Source organism: Hemitrygon akajei, unplaced genomic scaffold (genome assembly GCF_048418815.1).
Source record: "Hemitrygon akajei unplaced genomic scaffold, sHemAka1.3 Scf000043, whole genome shotgun sequence".
NCBI classification, from domain to species: domain Eukaryota; kingdom Metazoa; phylum Chordata; class Chondrichthyes; order Myliobatiformes; family Dasyatidae; genus Hemitrygon; species Hemitrygon akajei.
The window spans coordinates 367,680-392,081 of record NW_027331929.1 but is presented as its reverse complement, the minus strand read 5'-3'; the positions used below and the strand labels follow the sequence as shown (position 1 = coordinate 392,081).

General features: G+C 47.8%; 1 long non-coding RNA gene across 1 annotated transcript; it reads left to right on the top strand.

The window, feature by feature from the left end:
- The first annotated feature begins 3,105 nt into the window (after positions 1-3,105).
- On the top strand, positions 3,106-4,973 carry LOC140720461 (uncharacterized). Its single transcript, XR_012097191.1, has 3 exons — positions 3,106-3,218; positions 3,838-3,902; positions 4,770-4,973. It is a non-coding gene; the product is annotated as an uncharacterized lncRNA (long non-coding RNA).
- Positions 4,974-24,402: the final 19,429 nt, after the last annotated feature.

Sequence of the window (24,402 nt, the reverse complement as noted above, 5' to 3'; positions counted from 1 at the left end):
AAACTCTTCCTCTTCCCTCTTCTAACCGTGACTCACTTGTCTGCCTCCCGTGGCCCCGGTGTGACCACCTGCTGTAACTCCTCTCTATTAACTCTTCACTCTACCTCACTAGACGGAGGTAATCGAGCTGCAGCTCCATTTCCCTGGCACGGTCGCATAGGAGTTGCAGCTCGGCGCACCTGGCTTCCTTCTCCAAATCTTCTCCAAATGAAGGAAGTCTAATCCAGGATTAGTGTTGACCAGGAATGCCAGATTTGGGGACTCTGGGAGACTCCCAGCCTCCTCAAGGATTGCATCTACAGCTGGTGCATTGAGATGAGGCTCCTTAAGGACCGTATTAGAGATCAGGAGCTGCAAATTGATGACCTTCATCTAATTAGGGTAAGTGAGGAGGTGATTGATAATACCTTTATGAGATAGTGGGCAGCACCGCTGTGACAGGTCCCTCCCCCAACCCCCAGAAATCGATATATCGTTTTAGATACCGTTGGAGAGGTTAAACTGAATAAAGAAGACCACGGCGAACGGTCCTCTGTCACTATTGCCGTGATCAAGACAACAAGGAGAAGTAGAAGCAAAAGAATTACGAAAGAAAGTTGGCAATTCACATAAAAAGGATGCTAAGAGTTTCTTCTTTTAACATATGAAGAGTAAAAGAGCGACACGGGTAGATATAGGACTGATTGAAAATCCTGCTGGAGAAATTGTAACAAACAGAAGGTAGAGGAACTAAATGGGTATTTTGCATCAGTCTTCACAGTGGAAGACATTAGCAACATACCTGATAGTCAGCGGTATCAGAGACTGGAATTACGTACAGACAAGATTACTGGAGAGAAAGTGCTTGGGAAGCTAAATGGACTAATGATAGATAAGTCTCTTGGACTGGATAAGGTTCACCCACGGGTTCTAACGGAGGTGGCTTTGGAGATTGTGCAGGCATTGGAAATGATCTTCTGGGGATTAATAGACTCTCGTATGGTTCCTGGGGACTGGAATGTCGCAAACGTACTGCCGCTATTTATGAAAGCAGGGAGGCAGCAAAAAGTAAACTACAGACCTATTAGTCTGACATCGGTAGTTGGAAAGTGATTGGAGTCAATTCTCAAGGAGGAGGTTATGAACTACCTCCAGGTACATGACAAGATAGGCCCAAGCCAGCATGGTTTCATGAAGGAAACATCCTGCTTCACTATCCATTACAATTTGTTGAGGTAATCTGAAATAAGATTGACAAGGGAGAGTCTGTGAATGTTGAGTATTTGGATTTTCAAAAGGCCTATGAATAAGGTGCCGCATAAGAGGTTGCTTAATAAGATGAGGGCCCATGGAATTACAGGAAAGATATCGGAATGGGTGGAGCATTGGCTGATGGGCAGAAAGCAAATTGTGGGAATAAAGGGATCCTATTCTGCTTGGTTGCCGGTTACTAGTGGCGTTCCGCAGGGGTCGGTGATGGGGGCGCTACTTTTTACACTGTTTTTCTATGTTTTAGATTACGGATTAAATGGTTTTGTGGCTAGGTTTGCGGATGACACCAAGATAGGTGGAGGAGCAGGGAGTGTTGAAGATACGGAAAGGTTGCAGAGAGACTTGGTCAGTTTAGGAGAGAGGGCAAAGAAATGGCAGATGAGATGCAATATTGAGAAATGTACGGTTGTACATTTTGGATGAAGAAAAGATCGGACTGATTATTATTTAGATGGGGAGAAAATTCAAAAATCCGAAGTGCAAAGGGACTTGAGGGTCCTCGTGCAGGATACCCTAAAGGTTAACCAGCAGGTTGGATCGGCAGTAAGGAAAGCGAATGCTATGTTGGCATTCATTTCAAGAGCAACAATGTATAAGATTAAGGAGGTGTTCATGAGGCTCTATAGGGCACTGGAGAGTACTCATCTGGAACACAGTGTGCAGTTTCGGGCCCCTAAGAAGGGATGTACTGATGTTGGAGATAGTTCAGAGAAGATTTACGAGGATGATTCCTGGAATGCAGGAGCTAACATATGAAGAACGTTTATCGGCCCTTGAACTGCAATCCTTAGAGTATAGAGGAATGAGAGGGTATCTCATTGAAAGGGTTGGACGGAGTAGATGTGGAAAACCTGTTTCTCTTGGTGGGGTGTGTCCAGGACAACAGGCCACAGTCTTAGAATTAGACGGTACCCATTTAGTACAGAGATGAAGAGATTTTTTTTACAGCGAGAGGATAGTGGATTTATTAATCACAAGGCAAAGAGGGAGAGGAGGCGGTAGTCTGTTGTTAATCTCGGAAATGTGCGACGAGACGTACGGCAAGAACGACACCCACTGTCTGGAGGGCAGTGCGTCAAGGGACAGTGTGGCGGAGAGACACCTAGTGTCTGAACCCGGGAGTGCGAAATAGCGGCGCCACAGGGGGAGCTTCACTCTGCGTTCTGTAGCACGAGCGGGGTAGCACTGATACCGAATATGAGTGACGTAACAATGTGGATGGGGATTCACTCTGGGTCTGACTCCGGAAGTGTGTGATGGGACCTTGTGGAGGAGCTTCACTCTGTGTCTGACACCGGGAGTATGTGATGCAAGGGTGTGGAACGGGATTCACTCTGGTTCTGACACCCGGGAGTGTTTGATGGGACGGTGTGGAGGAAGATTCACTCTGTGTCTGACACCGGGAGTGTGTGATGGGAGGGTGTGGATGGAGATTCACTCTGTGTCTGACCCCGGGAGTGTGGGATGTGACGGTGTGGAGGGAGATTCACTCTGTGTCTGACCACGGGAGTGTGTGATGGGACGGTGTGGATGGAGATTCACTCTGTGTCTGACCCCGGGAGTGTGGGATGGGAGGGTGTGGAGGAAGATTCACTCTGTGTCTGACACCGGGAGTGTGTGATGGGAGGTTGTGGATGGAGATTCCTCTGTGTCTGACCCCGGGAGTGTGGGATGTGACGGTGTGGAGGGAGATTCACTCTGTGTCTGACCCCGGGAGTGTGGGATGTGACGGAGTGGAGGGAGCTTCACTCTGTATCTGACACCGGGAGTGTGTGATGGGAGGGTGTGGAGGGAGATTCACTGTATCTTGTTCCTGATTTCCAGAGCAAGCGTGTTCCAAGGACTGGATCAGAAATGAAGACCTGTGTTATTTCATATCCACGTTTACAATACCTTACGGTGAAGCGAAAGAACTTTGTTCTCACTTGCATTCAAAGCTACTTGAAATAAATTCAACTGAGGAAGAGGTATGTGTCAGATCGACAGAATATATATCCACAACAGAATTCAAGTTCCCTCCGCACCGTCCCATCACACACTCCCGGAGTCAGAAACAGAGTGAATCTCCCTCCACATTGTCCCATCACACACTCCCGGGTTCAGACACAGAGTGAATCTCCCTCCACACCGTCCCATCTCACACTCCCTATGTCAGATCCAGAGTAAAGCTCACTGCACACTATCCCATCACACACACCAGCTGTCAGACCCAGAATGAAGCTCCCTCCACACCTTCCCATTACACAATCCCGGGATCTTACTCAGAGTGAATTACCCGCCGAACCATTCCATCACACACTGCCGAGGTCAGACACAGAGAGCAACCCCCTCCACACTTTCTCATCACGCACTCTGGGGGTCAGACACAGACTGAATCTGCCTCCGCACCGTCCCATCACACACTCCCGGGGTCAGACAGAGATAGAAGCGCCCTCTACACTGCCTGTTCACACAATCCCGAGTTCTGACACAGATTGAAACTCCCTCCACGACGTCCCAGCGCTCTCTCCCGGTGTCAGACAGTGAATGTCGCTCCTTAGATTGTGCTCGATTTCAATCATTAACGATAGCAATTTAATTTCACAGAAATTTGTTACCAAAGCTGTCGAAGACCAAGACAGTGCATTCTGGGTTGGAAAATGCAAAGTCGGGTGAGATTTGTTGGCATATAAGTCTTTCAAAAGAGAACGGGCCATGGGTTCTATTCGGGGACTGATACTTGATGCGAGAAGGGAGCGGACGGTGGGATTATTTTAGGTAAAGGTACAGGGCTGTTGGGTGAGCGTGAGGGTGTGGGGGTACAAGTATCTTGGGACAGACGCAGCCCTAAGGTAGAAACTGGATCGGTGGGAGCATTTTAGTGAATCAAACCTCCTGTGGGGAAAATAGAACAGTGGGATTAGTTTGCAGACTGACAGGGTTCCATGGAGAAACTGTCGGTGTGTGGGAGTAACCTGGGGACTAACGCGGGGCCGTGGGGAGAGGTTGGGGCTTTGGGAATAATTTGGGGAGATACATGGGCCTGTGGGAAGAAAGAGGGATCGTGCGGCTATTTCGGAGTCTGTCACAACTCCGTGAAGAGAGGGTTGGACAGGGGATTAATCTAGGGCTGACAGGGCTGCAGAGTGTACGTCAGTGAAAGTGTTTTGCAAACTGGTACAGCTAGGTGGGGAGAGAGAGGGGCAGTGTGAGTATTTTGAGAACCGACACCGGTCGGTGAGGAGACATTTAGTCTGTGGGAGTATTTTGGGGACTGACACCGATCGGTGAGGAGAGATTGAGACAGTGGGAGTATTTTGAGAACCGACACTGGTCGGTGAGGAGGGATTAAGTCAGTGGGAGTATTTTGGGGGCAGACACCGGTCGGTCAAGAGAGACTGAGTCAGGGGGTGTATTTTGAGGACTGACACCGGTCGGTGTGGAGAGATTGAGACAATGGGAGTATTTTGGGGACTGACACCGGACTGTCTGCTGGAGTTGTGCTGTCCCTTTTGAAATTGTTTATCCTTCGTTGACAGGGAAGCGGCCTCTAACGTCGTGTACAAGGTGAACGCTGGAAAGTTCGAATGCAGTGAATGTAAATCCGGTTTGCTTGGCAGTTGCAAAAATGATCAGCACCGTTTCATTTGTGAGAAGCCCGCTCCTTTGTGCCCGGATATTCCTGAAAAGATCCGGGATCTCTGTCAAAAACCCGTGGAGCCGACTTAAATCAACTGGCATTATTCTCTTACCCCAATTCCAGCTCTCTCCCAGACTCTGACAAACCCATCCGCTCTGACCCTCGCCCCTACACTAATCTCCTCTCTCTACCTATGGCACTCTTACTCTGCATCTTGCTCTCTCTTTACCCTCGTTCCTTCAAACTCTTTCTCTCTCAGAACTCCTCCACTGCCGTCTCCCCCTATTTCATCCCCATTTTCCTATCCCTTACTTTCAGGCCTCCCGCTACCTGTATTAAAGGACTGTACCTCATGTTTACCACCTTATCATTATCTGTGACTTATCCACCATGAGCATTGTATCTTTGCAGGATCAGTGCGTCGCAAGAATGCAAAATTAATGTAATTTTAAAACGTTAATAATTACTGCAAAAATGTGGTCGTGGTGCTCTTGTGTCTTTTCCCGATGGTAGCAATGAGCAGGGAGCTTCTCCCCGGGGTGAGGGGCCTCAGTGATGGATGCCGCCTTTTCGAGGGTTCGCATCCTCGATGTTGGGGAGGGTTGTACCCGTGATGGAGCTGGTTGAGTCAACACCACTCTGCCGCCTTTGGCTACCTTGTGTATTGCAGCTTCCGTACCAGGCGGCGATGCAATAATTCCCAGCGATCATTTGTTGGTCTTCAATGAAAGACCAAACCTTCTCAAACGGCTAACGTTGTAATTCCTTCTGTAACGAGAGATCTATGGTGGTGATGGGAAGTGTAGAGTATGTTCTGGAATACACTGAAACTCAGACTCGAAATAAACAAGACGACAGCAAATGCATCTGAAGTTTATATCGCAAAGAATAGTTCTCGAAGTGGATCTCCTACGGTTGAGCACTGAGTGCTCAGCACGGGGACGTCAACGACAGACTTTCCATGAAGCAATGTTGACAGGCAATAATTGTCAGTCTGAGTCTTAAAAGGGGAAGTGACATCTCATCACACTCCGGGGAATGGACGTGCCGAAACTTGGTTGCCTGGCGCTGTTCAGTCGGGAACATGACACCTTCTCCGTGTTTGCATGAATGTGTTGGTCCCACCAGGACAGATCCACTGAGATGCTGACACCCGGCAACACTGGAACCTAAAATCAGCCCATGAGATATCGGAGCAGAATTAAGCCATCGAGTCTGCTGCGCCATTTCATCATGTCTGATCCAGCTCCGTCCCCCACACCCCCAATCTCCTGCCTTTTCACCGGATACCTTCATGCCCTGAATAATCAAGAATCTGTCAACCTCTGACTTCAATACCCCCAATCACGGATTCCACAGCCGGCTGTGTAACCTGTTCTACATATTTACCAAACTCTGGCTGAATACATTCCTCCCAGTCTCCGTTCTAAAAGAACGGATCTCCATTGCGATGTGGGTCCACCGGTCTCGCCACGGGGAACCTTCTCTCCACACCTACTTTGTCGAAGCCTTTGAACATTCGATCGATTTCAACAACAACCCTCTCCCCGCCGCCCCTTCATTCTTCTGAGTTCCAGCCATCAAACGCTCCTGATCTGATCAGCGTTTCAATCCCGGAATCATTCCCGTGATCTTCCTCTCAACCCTTCCCAATGCAAGCTCATCTGGTCGGTATAGATAAGGGACCCAGAACCGCTCACAGTATTTCCAAGTGAGGCCTCACCAGTGCTTTATAAATTCTCAACGCTACATCCTTGTTTTCATATTCTAATCCTCTCGACAAGAATGCGAACATTGTATTTGGCTTCCTCGCCAGGGACTCCACCTGGAAATGATCCTTTAGGGAATCCTGCACGATGTCTACCAAGTCCCTTTGCAACTCATGTGTTTGAATTCTCTCACCATTTATTAAACAGTCTATGCCTTTATATCTTCTACCAAAGTGCATGGCCATACACATCCCGACACTGTGATCCACCCGCTGCTTCTTTCCCCATTCGCCCAATCCCTCTGAACCCTTCTGTAGCCTCTCTGCCTCCTCGACCCGACCTGTAGATCGGTGACGTCACTGCCGATCTGAGCTGACTGAGGTTTCCCGATGAGGATGTCCATCATCCAGTTACAGAGGGAGGTTCACTGGCCCAGGATCTGGAGCTTGTGGAGTTGTATTATACAAGCTTGTTGAGCTTGTGAATGGGCGACCGTATGGCGGTTACAGTTTAATGTGGATAAATGTGAGGTTATCCACTTTGGTGGCAAGAACAGGAAGACTACTATCTAAATGGAGTCAAGTTAGGAAAAAGGGAAGTACAACGACATCTAGGTGTCCTTGTCCATCAGTCAATGAAAGCAAACATGCAGGTACAGCAGGCGGTGAAGAAAGCTAATGGCATGCTGGCCTTTATACCAAGAGGAATTGAGCATAGGAGTAAAGAGGTCCTTCTGCAGCTGTACAGGGCCCTGGTGAGACCCCATCTGGAGTATTGTGTGCAGTTTTGGTCTCCAAATTTGAGGAAGGACATTCTTGCCATTGAGGAAGTGCAACGTAGGTTCACAAGGTTAATTCCCGGATTGGCGGAACTGTTGTATGTTGAAGGATTGGAGCGACTGGGCTTGTATACGCTGGAATTTAGAAGTATGAGAGGGGATCTGATTGAGACATACAAGATTATTAGGGGATTGGACACGCCGGAGGCAGGATGCATGTTTCCGCTGATGGGTGAGTCCCGAACTATAGGCCACAGTTTAAGAATAAGGGGTAGGCAATTTAGAACAGAGATGCGGAAAAACCTTTTCACCCAGAGTTTGGTGGATATGTGGAATGCTTTGTCCCAGAAGGCAATGGAGGCCAAGTCTCTGGATGCTTTCAAGAGAGAGGTAGATAGAGCTCTTATAGATAGCAGGGTCAAAGGATGTGGGGAAAGGGCAGGAACAGGGTACTGATTGTATATGATCAGCCATGATCACAGTGAATGGCGGGGATGGCTAGAAGGGCCGAATGGCCTACTCCTGCACCTATTCATTGTTTATTGTCTATTGACATGGAAATATAAGACGTGAATGGTACTGACAATATTGTAGCAGACTGTCTAGATATTAAGTTTGAATTTGTATTGCTTTGCTGCACTACTTGATAATTACACATGTATTGTTGTTAGCTGTATACTCGATAGCTAAGACAACACAAATTGCTATTTCATCTTTTTTTCTAAAAGGGAGGGAGGTGTGACGATATCTGAAGTATCGTTCTAAAGTGGACTGCTCCTTAAAAAAAGAGAGAGAGAGAGTCTGTGAGTTGCCTTGGAAACTGAAAGGCGGAGCTATATGATGGACAGCTCATGTTCCGCCTTGTGATATATATACATGATCAGTTGGATTTATCATCGGACTCACCAGAGACACACGACGCGCCAGAGACACACGACACCCCAGAGACACACGACACCTCAGAGACACACGACACACCAGAGACACACGACACCCCAGAGACACACGACACCCCAGAGACACACGACACCTCAGAGACACACGACACACCAGAGACACACGACACCCCAGAGACAAGGAAGACACTGGTGAGCTCTGTGTGTCCACGACGAGGGTGGGTTGTGCTCACAGTGTGGATAGAGGAGTGACCGGTGGCGAGCTGTCGGTGTGTTTAACTCTCACCTGGGTTGATAACTCCACCACAGAGGACGGTTTTCTTTTCGTGGTCACAAGTTGGTGACTTTCACTAAGTTTCGGGAGCAGGAGGACATCGTGGATGATCGTCGGCATCAGCACTGGGAGGACAAAACAAAATCCTCTCTCTCTCCAACTCTACCGAAACCAAATTCCAGATCTGAACTGACAAGCTACCACACCACCGTAAGACTGTATCATCTAATCATCTGAGCTGGGAGAGGCTTGGGAACTTTATTTACTCACTTATATATGCATAAACTCTGCTAACCTGTTTACCTTATCTTGTTTTATATTACTTTATCGCGTAGTTATTATTAAATGGAGTTTATAACGGAAGACTCAGATCCCAGGTGTGTCCATTTCTGCTGGTTCTTTTTAAACCGTTACAGGATACGTCACAGTGCCAATAATGAGAATGTTTACCAAGTTAAGACCCTATGGTATTAGAGGAAAGTTACTAACATGGTCAGAGATTTGGCTGGTTGGTGGGAGGCAGAGAGTAGGAATAAAGGGATCATTTGGCTGCCAGCGACTGGTGGTGTTCCGCAGGGTCGGTGTTTACATGCTGTATATAAATTATTTAAATGATGGAAAGAAAGCAACTTTGCCAAGTATGCACATGATACGTAGATTGTTGGCGGGGCAGGTAGTGTTCAGGACAAAGGCAGGATGCAGAAGAATTGGACAGATGAGTAGAATTTACTTTGACAAATCACACACAATGTTGGAAGATGCATGGCCGTGCACATGAGTTGTAGAAATAAATGTGCAGACTATTTTCTAATCGGGGAGAAAATCCAAAAGACAGAGATGCAATGGGAACATCTTTTTCCACTGCGTCATCGCATCTCTGAACGCACGAGAACTAACTCGACATTTATTCCGGTATTTATTAATATTTGTAATTGAAATTAATTTTACATCATTGCGCGTTACTGATGCAGCAAAAACAAACCCAGGCCGTGTCACTCTCAGATAATAAATCAAATAGCGATTCCTTTGGAAAACACCCGATGCGAGTGGACAGGACACTTGGCCCGCTGGTCTTCACTGGTCAGGACACCGAGTACAGGTGTCGGGAGGTCACGTTGCCGTGGTACAGGACGTCAGTGAGCACGCACAGTTTTGGTCGCCCTGCTCTGGGAAAAATGTCATTGAGCAGGAAAGAATGTACAGGGAGATTTTCAGGAATATTGCCGGACTGGAGGGACAGAGATGGAGAGAGGACGGGGTCTTTATTCCCTGGAGCGTAGTTGTAACCTTGCAGAGTTGCATAAACTAAAGAGCGGCATAGACAGCGGGAATGCGCGCAGACTTTCACCCAGAGTTGGGGTATCTTGAACGAGACGGCACCGGATTGAGGCGAGAGTGGGAGGGAAGGAGATAGAAAGAGAGAGATCAGAGAGACGCAGGTGTTAGAATGAACGGAAAGGAGAGGGAGAGTGCGGTGGGGGGGGGGGAAGGAACAGAAAAATAAAGAGGTTGGAAAGGAGAGTGGTGAAATAGCGGTTGGAGAAAGGTCGAGGAAGTAGGATGAGGAGAGGGGGTAGACAGTGTTAGTGGGAGTGGGGAAGAGCGAGATGAGGGAGGGATGACGAGAAAGAAGAGGATAGATGGAGATCGGGGTTTTCCATGTGTGGTGGGGAGAATGGGGTTGCGAAAAGAGGAGAATAGTGTAGCAGGTAGGGACAGAGACTGCAGGGAGGATTTTGAGTGGATGGGCTGAGTGAGAGCGGAGGAGAGATAAGGAAGGGAAAGACAGGGTAATCATTTGATTCAAGTCTGCTCTCCGGGCTGTTGACAGAGAAGCTGGATCTTTACAGGAATATCCGAGCAGCAGGGGGCAGACTTCTCGCAGATGAAATGGTGTTTATCATGAAGGCAATAGTCACTCCATTCACTCGATTTACATACACTGCAGGAGGCCCTTCCGGAGGACACATTGTACAGCAGACCATAGGCATCATTCCTATCGATAAATAGTTAAAAAAATTGAACTGCGACAAAACAGATCCGGCGGAACACGAGACCGTCGCCAAACGAATCCCATTAAATCCGGGCAATCACCACAGCCCTGTGTCGTTCTCAGAATAATTCCCGTGCCCCAATTTCTCCCCACTGCTCTGTGTCAGTCACCTAATTAATCCAACTACATCACCTCCCCCACAGCCTCCGGTCCGTCGTCCCGCGGTCTCCACAGTCCTGTGGCAGTCCCAGTGCGAATCGAACACACCCACTTTATCCCGTCAGATCTATTCCAGTCCCCAAACAAATCCCAGTATCCCAATACCCCCCCCCCACAGACATACGCGTTCCCCAAATAAATCCCATAGGCACACTCTCTTCCTGCAGCTCTGTGTCGATACCCAAATCGATCCCACGGCTCCTTCCTCTCCCGACAATTCATGTCCGTCTCCAGGTTAATCTCATTGCCCCTCACCGTTCCCTCAGCCCTGCGTCAGTACGCAATCTGGACCCACTGACCGACGCTTTGCTCAGATCCCCGTATCGGTCTCCAAACTAATCCAATTGTCCCACTCTCCCCCTCCCCCCCCCCCAGCTCAGTGTCAGACCCCAAACTGATCCTGCTGCATAACTCTTTCTCACAGAGTAAGGCCTGTCGTCAAACTAATCCGACTCTGCCTCCTGCTCCCCACAGAACTGTGTCAGACTCCAAACTAATTCCATTGCATCTCCCAATCCTCTCAGCCCTGTGTCAGTCACCAAAATAATCCCAGGGAAATAATCCCCGGAGCCCACTGACCATCGTCAAAGTATTTCACTGTCCTGTCCTGTGACAAACGCGTATCGCTCCCTAAAATATTCCCCTTGTATCGTCCTCTCACGATAACAAATCCCAGTCCCCCACCCTCTACTCACAAATCTACTTCAGCCAGTAAACTAATCGCATTTTCTCCCCTCAGGACAGTCTCATTCCCCATCTCCCACCCCACAGGTCAGTCCAAATCTCACCCGTTTGTGCATTGTCCAATCCAGTACACGAGGTTTCGGGCAACAAGAGAGCGGAAAACAAAACTCTGTAAAATTAAATTCCTTTGATTAATGCCAAGAATCGATAACTGTTTACGGGAGAATGTGATAGGATGGTGTGGAGGGAGATTCACTCTGTGTCTGACCCCGGGAGTGTGTGATGGGACTGTGTGGAGGGAGATTCACTCTGTCTCTGACCCCGGGAGTGGTTGATGGGACGATATGGCGGGAGATTCTCTCTGTGTCTGACCCCGGTATGTGATGGGACGGTGTGGAGGGAGATTCAATCTGTGTCTGACCCCCGGAGTGTGTGATGGGACTGTGTTGAGGGAGATGCACTCTGTATCTGACACCGGTGTGTGAGGGAACGGTGTGGAAGGAGATTCACTCTGTCCCTGACCCCGGGAGTGGTTGATGGGACGATGTGGCGGGAGATTCTCTCTGTGTCTGACCCCGGTATGTGATGGGACGGTGTGGAGGGAGATTCAATCTGTGTCTGTCACCGGGAGTGTGTGATGAGAGGTTGTGGAGGGAGGTTCAATCTGTGTGTGACCCCGGGAGTGTGTGATGATTCCTGTGTTACTGTAGGATCCTCTCGTGCTGTGACACATACCGCTTCATCCCTTGAATTGATTTCCAGCAGCCTTGAGTCACGGTTTGAACATTCTTGAATCGCTCTGTAGAAAGATATTTCAAACGTGGATACGTAATACCGCCGGTCTGTATTTGTGACACAGTCCTTAAAACACGTTTGCTCTGGAAATCAGGAACATGGAACAGTGAGACAGAGTGAATCTCTCTTCACACTTAACCATCACACACTCCCGGAGAGACGCACAGAGTGAATTTCACTCCATGCGATCCCATCACGCACACCTGAGTTCATGCACAGAGTGAATCTCCCCCCGCACCGTCCAATCGCATATTACCAAGGATCAGGCACAGTGACCTTCCCTCCAAACCATCCATCACACACTCACGGATTCAAGACACAGAGTGAACCTCGTACCACACTTTCCTATCGCACATGCCTTGGAAGTTCCCTCCACAACGTCCCATCACAGATTCACAGGATCAGGCACACATTGAGGCGACCTCTACCTCCTCCCATTGATACACTCACTGGGTCAGACACAGAATGATCCTCGCGCCACACCATCCCATCACACACTTAGTGTGTCAGAAACAGAGCGATGCTCCCTCCACACCGTCCCATCAGAGACCCCTGAAGTGGATTGCAGTCCACTCCACTGCGCCTCGTCACACAGCCTCTGGGACAGACCCAGAGTCCAGAGTGGTTTCCTCCCCTCTCCCATCTCCCCCCCCTCTCTCTCTCTCTCTCTCTCTCTCTCTCTCTCTCTCTCTCTCTCTCTCTCTCTCTCTCTCTCTCTCTCTCTCTCTCTCTCTCTCTCTCTCTCTCTCTCTCCCTCTCCTGCTCCATCACACACAAATAGGTTTAGACTGCACTCTGTCAAATTACACGATGTCGCGGACAGACACAGAGTTAAGCTCCCTCCACGGTGTCCCATCACACATTCGCGGAGTGAGACACCGAGTTAGCTGTTGTCACAGTCCAATCGCACACTCCAGGGATCAGACACAGTGTAGCTCATTCAGCACCGTCCGATTACTGACACCCGGAGATAGACATGGAGTGAAGCTCTTTTCACTCTCCCATGATACAGGCGCAGGGTCAAAAACAATGTGCGCAGTCCGCACCGTCTCACCGCACTCTCTCGGAATCAGATACAGAGGTAAACGCCCTCCACTGACTGCATGGCCTCATCACACATTCCAGCGATCCGACGTGGAGTGAGGTTTTCTGTCACGCTCTTCCGGGGTCAGATTCTAGGTTTTACTCCATCCACACCGTCTCATCACACACACCCGGCGTCAATCACAGGGATCAGACACATAATAAGTCTCCCTCCACATCGCGCCTCATACACTCCCTGTGTCAGAGCACATTATTTAGATCCCTCCACAAAGTCCAGTCACACAAAGCCTTGGTCAGACACAGTGTGAATCTCTCTCTCCATGGCACCATCACACTCTCCAGCGGTCAGACACGGAAAGAAACTTCCTCAGCACACACGACAAATGTCAGAGAGAGAGACAGTGATTCTCCCTCTACAGCTTCTCAACACACCACAGAGCAAAGTGTCAGACACAGAGGGAAGCTGCCTCCACACGGTCCCATCACATATACACACTAGTCTAACACAGTATGAATCTCCCTCCTTACGTCCTATCGCACTTCCTGGCGAGTCACAGAGTGAGGCTTTCTTTGAACAGTCCCATCACACCCTCCTGTGTTCTCACACAAAGCGAAATTCCGCCCACACCCTCCCATGGCATATTCACGGTGTCAGACTCCCTCCACAATATTCAGCCACACAGTCTGATGTCACGTGGAATAAACGTCTCTCTGGACACTGTCCCAACACACTCCCGCTGTCAGACACAGATTGAATCTGGATCCATACTGTCCCATCAGACATTCCCGGAGTGAGACATAGAATGAAGCTGTAATATTACGTCTCACAATCCCGTGGTCAGACACAGAGTGAATCCATCTTCACAACGTCCCATTACACTGTCCTGGATTAAGTGATGGAGTGAAACTTCCTCCATGCAGCCCCATCACACACTCACCGGGTCAAACACAGAGTGAATCACCCTCCATACCATCTCTTCATACACTCCCGAGGTCAGACACAGAGTGAAGCTCCCTCCACACGGTCCCATCACACAATCCCGAGTCTAACACAGTGGGAATCTCCTTCGTTACGTCCCATCACACACTTCCTGTTGAGTCACAGAGTGAGGCTCTCTCTGAACCGTCCCAACACACTCCCCTGTGTTCACACACAAAGCGAAGTTTCGCCCACAAGGTCCCATGGCACAGTCACCGGCTCAGACTCCCTTCATAACATCCAATCGGATAGTCTGGTGTCACAGCGAATGAAGGACCCTCTGCACTGTCATATCACACAATCCCGCTGTTAGACACAGTAAAACTCCCTCCACAACTTCCCCTCACACTGTCCTGGATTCACCGATGGAGTGACACTTCCTGCACGCAGCCCCATCACACACTCACCGGCTCAAACACAGAGTGAATCACCCTCCATACCATCTCTTCACACACTCCTGATGTTAAACACAGTGCGAAGCTTTCTCTGTCCATGCCTGCCTGTGACGAGGAGCGGGTGAAAGAGGGAGATGATGTCTCACCTCTTCTGCTGGTCAACAATTCACAGATTTGAGCCTTGGTTTCGTTGACAGATCTGTACTTCGTTACCATCTCAGTGAACTGGTGACGGAGATCGCTGTGCATTCGTTTAAGATCGGACAGATTAGAGTTGAGCACAGAAAGCTTGGATTTAACGGTTGAGTTTATCTCATGGTAGTTTCGGTCGCAGGTGAACGTAGACTGACGAATCTGTGAAACTGAGAGAGATGGTGAAGGATGTTTAGCGTTTACAGTGACACGTGAGTCAGCGTCACGCTACCGAACGGGTCGCAGAGAGTGTTGTGTCAGTGTCACGGTGAAGGGTGTCACAGTGAAGGATGTGATGGTGGCACAGTGAGAGGCGTCGGCGTCTCCTTTTCACTCTGGGTCACTCTGAGGGGTTATCAATGCCCTGGTGGAGGTTTATTTGTTGTTACTCTGGGGTCTGCGTCAGTATCGTGGTGATGATAGATTCCCTGTCTCAGCGCGGTGTCATTGTGAATTTAGGTGTTGGTATCATGTTCAGGGGTTTGCCTGTGTCAAGGTGAGGTGCGGGTAATTGCCTCAGTGAGCGGTGCATTTGTGTAATGTTGAGGGGAGATACCGTCACTGTATGGGGTGTTACAGTGACGTCTGAGTCTTTGTCACGGTGCGGGGCGGAGCAGATCACATTGAGGAGCGTGAAGGTGTCACGGTGTACGGTAGCTCAGTGTCACGGTGAAGAGCGTGTCGGTGTCACTGTGAAGTGTGTTTCGGTGTCCCATTGAGGAGTTTATCAGTAACAGCGGCAGGGGGATGTCGATGTTACTGAAGGGTACCATGCGGTCAGTGTGACTGCCATGTGCGTGTCACGGCGATGGTCGTGTCAATGTCGCGGTTAGGAGTGTATCTATGTCTCGTTGAAGGTCGGGATCGTGACAGCGTTGTTGTAATGGTAACTGGCGTGTCGGTGTCAGGACGAGTCTTGATTGTGTTACTGTAAAGGCCGTGTTTATATCACTGTTACTGTGTGTCCGTCTTATGGAACATAGAACATAGAGTAATACAGTACAATTCTTTCGGCCCACAATGTTTTGTCGACGCTTAAACCAAGCGTCCCATATAAACCCCCATTTCAAATTCCTCCATATGCCTGTCTAGTAGTCTCTTAAACTTCACTAGTGTATCAGCCTCCACCACTGACTCAGGCAGTGCATTCCTCGCACCAACCACTCTCTGAGTAAAAAACCTTACTCTAATATCCCCCTTGAACATCCCACCCCTTACCTTAAAGCCATGTCCTCTTGTATTCAGCAGTGGTGCCCTGGGGAAGAGGCGCAGGCTGTCCACTCTATCTATTCCTCTTATTATCTTGTATACCTCTATCGTGTCTCCTCTCATCCTAATTCTCTCCAAAGAGTCAAGCCCTAACTTTCTTAATCTCTGTTCATAATCCATACTCTCTAAACCAGACAGCATCCTCATAAATCTCCTCTGTACCCTTTCTAATGCTTCCACATCCTTCCTCTAGTGAGGGGACCAGAACTGGACACTGTACTCCAAGTGTGGCCTAACCAGAGTTTTATGGAACTGCATCATTACATCGTGTCACTTAAACTCTATCCATCGACTTATGAAAGCTAACACTCCATAAGCTTTCTTAACTACCCTATCATACTTGTGAGGCAACTTTCAGGGTTCTGTAGGCATATACCCGCAGATCCCTCGGCTCCTCCACAGTACCAGTTATCCTGCCATTTACATTGTACTCTGCCTTAGAGTTTGTCTTTCCAAAGTGTACCACCTCACACTTTTCCGAGAGGAACTGCATCCGCCACTTCTCAGCCCAATTCTGCATCTTGTCAATGTCTCTCTGCAATCTTTGACAATCCTGTACATGATCCGCAACAGCACAAACCTTCGTGTCGTTTGAAAACTTGCCAACCCAGACTTCCACCCCCACATCCAGGTCGTTAATTAAATTCACGAAAAGTAGGGGTCCCAGAACCGATCTTATTGGGAAACCACTAGTAGCAGCCCTCCAATCCGAATGTACTCCCCCCACCACGACTCTCTGCTTTCTTCAGGCAAGCCAATTCTGAATCCACCTGGCCAAACTTCCCTGGAGTCCATATCCTCTGACTTTCTGAATAAGCCTACCGCGTGGAACCTTATCAAATGTAGGTTCCGGTAAGTTTTGTTTCGTTAGTTTAGAGTAGAGAGAATGTCAGGCAGGATGTGGAATGCTCTTCTTGCAGGATGCGGGAAGTCAGGGAGACCTCCGCTGTCCCTGACAACGACACCTGCAGGAAGTGCATCCAGCTGCAGCTCCTAACAAACCGCGTTAGGGAACTGGAGCAGGAGCTGGATGACCTTCGGATCATTCCCGAGAATGAGGAGTTTATAATTTGTCGGTTCAGGCAGGTAGTTACGCCAAAGAAGCAGGGCACAGGTAATTGGGCTATCGTCAGGCGAGGAAGGGGGGAAGGGCAGACAGAGCAGGGATACCCTGAGCCCATTCCCCTTAACAACATGTATACAGATTTGGATGCTGTTGGGAGGGATGACTTACCTGGGACAAGCTGCGGCTACCGGATCTCTGGCACTGAGTCTGGTTCTGCAGTGCAGAAGGGAGGGGGCAGATGAGGAGAGCGGTAGTGATAGGGGTCTCGATAGTTAGAGGTACAAACAGGAGGTTCTGCAGTTCTGACGTTCACTCCCGGATGGTTTGTTGCCTCCCGGGTGCCAGGGTCAGGGATGTCTCTGATCTCGTGCACAGCATTCCGAAGTGGGAGGGTGAGCAGCCAGATATCATGGCTCTCATCGGTACCAATAACGTAGGAAGAAAGAGTGAGGAGGTCCTGAAGAGTGAGTATAGAGAGCTTGAATGGAAGTTAAAAAGCAAGACCTCGAGGGTAGTGATCTCAAGATTGCTTTCTGTGCCACATGCCAGTGAGGAAAATTGTAGGATGTTCTGGAGGATACACACGTGGTTGAGGAACTGATGTAGGGGGCAGGGTTTCAGATTTTTGGATCTTTAGGACGTCCTCTGGGCAGGTGGGACCAGTACAAGAGAGACGGTTTACACCTGACCTACGGGGGACCCATATCCTTGTAGGTAGGTTTGCTAGTGCAATTGGGGAAGGTTTAAACTGGATTTAAACCAGGTGTAAATAGCAGGGTTGTCTGGGGTGGTAACAATCTGCAGTGTGCATATTTAAAAACGAGGAGTATTTTGAGGAAGGCGGACGAGCTAAGGGCGTGGATTAACACATGGAATTATGAGTTTATAGCCATTAGTGAAACTTGGCTACAAGGGGGGCAGGATTAGCGGCTTCATGTTCAAGGAATACGATGTTTCAAAGGTGGTAGAGCCAAAGGGATGAAGGTTGGGTGTTGGAATTGCTAGTCAGAGAAGATTTTACAGCAGTGCTCAGGCAGGATAGATTAGAGGGCTTGTCTACCGAGGCCATCTGGGTGGAACTGAGAAACAGGAAAGGTATGACCACATTAATGGGATTGTATTATAGAACACACAACTGTCAGCGAGAATTGGAGCTGCAAAACTGCAGAGAGATGGCAGACAACTGCAGGAAGCATAAAGTTGTGATAGTAGGAGGTTTTAATTTTCCACATATTGATTGGAGCTTCCATACTGTTAAAGGTCTAGACCGGTCAGAGTTTGTAAACTGTGTTCAGGAAAGTTCTTCAAATCAATATATAGATGTACCAACTAGATATGATGCAATATTAGATCTCCTATTAGGTAACGGTTTAGGACAAGTCACGGCAGTGTGTGTAGGGGAACACTTTGTATCTAGTGTTCATAACATCATTATTTTGAACTTGGCCATGGATAAAGATAGATCAGATCTTCCAGTTGAGATACTAAACTGGAAAAAGGGCGAATTTGAAGAAATGAGAAATGATCGAAAAAGCGTGGATTGGAACAGGTTGTTGTCCAACAAGGAAGTGATTGGTAAGTGGGAGGCCTTCAAAGGAGAAATTTTACGAGTGCAGAGTTTGTGTCTTCCTGTCAGGATTAAATGCAACGGGAATAAGAATAGGGACCTTGTTTTTCGAGGGATATTGGAAATCTGATAAAGAAGAAGAGATAGATGTATGAAAGTTATAAGCAAGAAGGAGAAAATAAGGTGCTTGAGAAGTTTTCAAAGTGAGTGATAAAATTGGTCCTCTTGAAGAACAGAGCATTCGGCTATGTATGGAGCCAAAAGAAATGGGGGAGATCTTCATTGTTTTTTTTTAGCAAATGTATTTACTAAGGAACTGCAAGGAGTCTATGGAAATAAGGCAAACAAGTAGTGAGGTCACAGACCCTCAACAGTTGAAGAGGAGGATGTGCTTGCTGTCTTGAGGCAAATCAGAGTAAATAATTCCCCAGGAACAGACAGCGTGTTCCCTCGGACCTTGAAGGAGAGTAGTGTTGAAATTGTAGGAGCCCTGACAGATATATTGGAAATTTTGGTATCCACGGGTGAGGTGCCGGAGGATTGGAGGGTAGCTCATGTTGTTCCGTTGTTTAAAAATAAACTGTAAATGTAATCCTGGAAATTATAGGCCAGTAGGTTTGACGTCAGTAGTAGGTAACTTATTGGAAGGAGTACTAAGAGATAGGACCTACAGACAGGAATTTATTAGGGAGAGTCAACATGGCTTTGTGCGTGGTAGGTCATGTTTAACCAATCTATCAGAGTTTTTCGAGAGGGTTACCAAGAAAGTAGATGAAGAGAAGGCGGTGGATGTTGACTACATGGACTTCAGTATGGTCTTTAACAAAGTCCCGCAAGGGAGGTTAGTTAGGAAGATTCAGTCGCTAGGTATACATAGTGAGGTGGTAAATTGGATTAGACATTGGCTGAATGGAAGAAGTCAGAGAGTGTTAGTGAAGGATTGCTTCTCTGTGTGGAGGCCTGTGACTAGTGGTGTGTCACAGGGAACAGTGCTGTGTCCAATGTTATTTGTCATCTATATCAATGAACTGGATGATAATGTGGTGAATTGGATAAGCAAATTTGCAGATGATACAAAGACTGGTGGTGTAGTGGACGGTGAGGAAGATTTTGAAAGCTTGCAGAGGGATTTGGACCAGCTGGAAAAATGGGATGACAAATGAAAGATGGAGACCCTAATGCAGACAAATGCGAGGTATTGCACCTTGGAAGGCAAAGAAAAACTAATGTAGAGCAAACAAAGGTAAATGGTAGGGCACAGAGGAGTGCAGAAGATCAGAGGGATCTGGGAATACAGGTACATAATTCCCCAGAAGTGGCGTCACAGGTAGATAGGGTCGTAAACAGATCTCTCGGCAAATTGAACTTTATAAGTCAAAGGACTGAGAATAAGAGTTGGAATTTAATGGCGAGGTTTTATAAGACATTGATGAGGCCGAATTTGAGTGTTGCGTGTAGTTTTGGTCAACTAATTAGAGGAAGGATATTAATAAGGTTGAAAGACTGCAGAGAAGGTTTACTAGGATGTTGCCGGGACTTGAGAAACTGAGTTACAGAGAAAGGTTAAATAGGTTATGGTTTTATTCCCTGGAGTGTTGAAGACTGAGCGGTGATTTGATAGAGGTATATAAAATAATGGTGTGTATCGATAGAGTGAATGCAAGCAGGATTTTTCAACTGAGTTTAGGGGAGAAAAAAGAAACAAAGGACATGGGTTAAGGGTGAAGGGTGAAATGTTTAGAGGGCTCATTAGCGGGGGCTTCTTCACACAGAGAGTAGTGGGAGTGTGGAATGAGCCGCCATTTGAAGTGATGAATTCAGGCTCACTTTTATCATTTAAGAAAAAGCTTGGACAGCTACATGGATGAGTGGGTTATGCAGGGATATAGTCTAGATGAAGGTCAGTGGTACTAGGCAGTAACAATGGTTCGGCACAGCCAAGAAGGGCCGAAAAGCCTGTTTCTGTGCTGTAATGTTCTATGGTTCTTGATTGTCAGTTGTGTGTCGGTATCACGTTGAGCTCTGTGTTGATGGGGGTTGTGTCGGGATCACGGTGAGGGATGTGTCCTAGTCATTGTATGCGGCCCGTCAGTACCACAGTGAGGGGTGTCTTGGTATCAGAGTGAAGGTGTTTCGGGTTAATGCTGGGAATGAGTCGTTGTTACAGTAGCCATTTTTATTCTCTGCGGCTTGGTCGTTCTGACCGGTGTTAAACTCACCATGAATCCTCCAGCAGATACCCGTGATAATGAGGGTCGCTGTTAAAACGCAGATTAGCCATATGCTTGAGTCTGATCGGTCTCTCCGTTCACTTCCCATGTCGTCTGTGGAAAAATCGTTCCTTGACTTTGTTAATAGTCATTTTCTCTGATCATGTCCACCCCTGCTCTTCCCAATCTCTGAATTCAAATCAGTATCTCCACTCCTGAAGAACAGTGAAGGGAAATTACAGAAACGAACAGGCCCTTCGGCCACAATTTTCTGCTATACCGGTGAAGTCCTTTCGGCCTAAGCAATGTACATCTCCCTCCAATCCCTGTACACGCTCCTGCCTGTCACCGTTCCAGAGAAATACGCCGTCTGTCTGGTCTCCCTGTATCTCTCGTAATGATATAGACCTGTATCTCCTCCCACCTCAATCTCCGCCGCCCTAGACTAATACACCGTCTGTCTGGTCTCCCTGTATCTCTCGTAATGATATAGACCTGTATCTTCTCCCACCACAGTCTCCGCCGCTCTAGACTAATACACCGTCTGTCTGGTCTCACTGTATCTCTCATAATGATATAGACCTGTATCTCCTCCCACCTCAGTCTCCGCCGCTCTAGACTAATACACCGTCTGTCTGGTCTCCCTGTATCTCTCATAATGATATAGACCTGTATCTCTTCTTACCTCAGTCCCCACCGCTCTAGACTAATACACCTTCTGTCTGGTTTCCCTGCATCTCTCATAATGATATAGAACTGTATCTCCTCCTACCTCAGTCCCCGCCGCTCTAGACTAATACACCTTCTGTCTGGTTTCCCTGCATCTCTCATAATGATATAGACCTGTATCTCTTCTTACCTCAGTCCCCACCGCTCTAGACTAATACACCTTCTGTCTGGTTTCCCTGCATCTCTCATAATGATATAGACCTGTATCTCTTCTTACCTCAGTCCCCACCGCTCTAGACTAATACACCTTCTGTCTGGTTTCCCTGCATCTCTCATAATGATATAGACCTGTATCTCTTCTTACCTCAGTCCCCACCGCTCTAGACTAATACACCTTCTGTCTGGTTTCCCTGCATCTCTCATAATGATATAGACCTGTATCTCCTCCCACCTCAGTCCCTGCCGCTCTAGACTAATACACCTTCTGTCTGGTTTCCCTGCATCTCTCATAATGATATAGACCTGTATCTCTTCTTACCTCAGTCCCTGCCGCTCTAGACTAATACACCTTCTGTCTGGTTTCCCTGCATCTCTCATAATGATATAGACCTGTATCTCTTCTTACCTCAGTCCCCACCGCTCTAGACTAATACACCTTCTGTCTGGTTTCCCTGCATCTCTCATAATGATATAGACCTGTATCTCTTCTTACCTCAGTCCCCACCGCTCTAGACTAATACACCTTCTGTCTGGTTTCCCTGCATCTCTCATAATGATATAGACCTGTATCTCCTCCCACCTCAGTCCCTGCCGCTCTAGACTAATACACCTTCTGTCTGGTTTCCCTGCATCTCTCATAATGATATAGACCTGTATCTCTTCTTACCTCAGTCCCCACCGCTCTAGACTAATACACCTTCTGTCTGGTTTCCCTGCATTTCTCATAATGATATAGACCTGTATCTCCTCCCACCTCAGTCCCTGCCGCTCTAGACTAATACACCTTCTGTCTGGTTTCCCTGCATCTCTCATAATGATATAGACCTGTATCTCCTCCCACCTCAGTCCCCGCCGCTATCGACTAACACACCGTATGTCTGGTCTCCCTGTATCTCTCATAATAATAATTGTGGTAGATAATTGTTTATCGGGATGGAGGCCGGTGACTTAGTGGTGGATAATTGTTTATCGGGATGGAGGCCGGTGACTAGCGGTGTGCATCAGGGATCTGTTTTGGGCCCAATGTAGTTAGTAATATACATAAATGATCTGGATGATCGGGTGGTAAAGATTAGTAAGTATGCCGATTATACTAAGGTAAGAGGTGTTGTGGATAATGAGGTGGGTTTTCAAAGCTTGTAGGGAGATTTATGCCGGTTAGAAGAATGGGCTGAACGTTGGCAGATGGAGTTTAATGCTGAGAAGTGTGAGGTTCTACATTTTGGCAGGAATAATCCAAATAGAACATACAGGGTAAATGGTAGGGCATTGAGGAGTGCAGTGGAACAGAGAGATCTAGGAATAACAGTGCATAGTTCCCTGAATGTGGAGTCTCATGTAGATAGGGTGGTGAAGAAGGCTTTTGGAACGCTGGCCTTTATAAATCAGAGCATTGAGTACAGAAGTTGGGATGTAATGTTAAAATTGTTCAAGGCTTTGGTAAGGCCAAATTTGGAATATTGTGTACAGTTCTGGTCACCGAATTATAGGAAAGATATCAATAAATTAGAGAGAGTGCAGAGACGATTTACTAGGATGTTACCTGGGTTTCAGCACTTAAGTTGCAGAGAAAGGTTGAACAAGTTAAGGCTCTTTTCATTGGAGCGTAGAAGGTTGAGGGGGGATTTGATCGAGGTATTTAAAATTTTGAGAGGGGTATATAGAGTTGACGTGAATAGGCTGTTTCCATTGAGAGTAGGGGAGATTCAAACGAGAGAACATGATTTGAGAGTTAGGGGGCAAAAGTTTAAGGGAAACACGAGGGGGTATTTCTTTACTCAGAGAGTAATAGCTGTGCGGAATGAGCTTCCTGTAGAAGTAGAAGAGGCCAGTTCAGTTGTGTCATTTACGGTAAAATTGGATAGGTATATGGACAGGGAAGGAGTGGAGGGATATGGGCTGAGTGCGGGTAGGTGGGACTAGGTGAGATTAAGAGTTCGGCACGGACTAGGAGGGCCGAGATGGCCTGTTTCCGTGCTGTAATTGTGATATGGTTATATGGTTGTATGGTTAATGATATAGACCTGTATCTCCTCCCACCTCAGTCTCTGCCACTCTAGACTAATAAACCGGTTGCCTCGTTTACCTGTGTCTCTCGTGATGATACAGACCTGTATCAGTCTCCCCACAGACTCCGCCGGTCTGGAGGATTGCACAGTTGGTCTGGCCTATCTGCTTATAGATTATACTGTCTATTCCAGGCAGCGTCCCAGTGTATTTCTTCTGCATGCTCTCCGAAGACCCCCACACTCTTCCCGTAACCGGGGACCAGACCCCAATGTATGCACTCGGAACCGTTAAACTCTGTCCCAATTCGTATCTGTCATTACGCTCGTTTCCCCGACTCTCCACAGTATTCACAATGTGTGTATCCCAACAGTGTACACTGAGGTCGCCCTCTCACTCAACACTTCCCACCGCTGACGGTCTGGGCCTTTCCTTTGGCACGGAGTTTAAATGGCGCTTGTGCTTCAAATTACCCGCTATACCTTTGCAGAAAAATAGCCTCTCCCAATCCACCTATTACAGAGGAGTTTGGCCACAAGAATATTCTTTTCTGCCTGTTTATCCCCG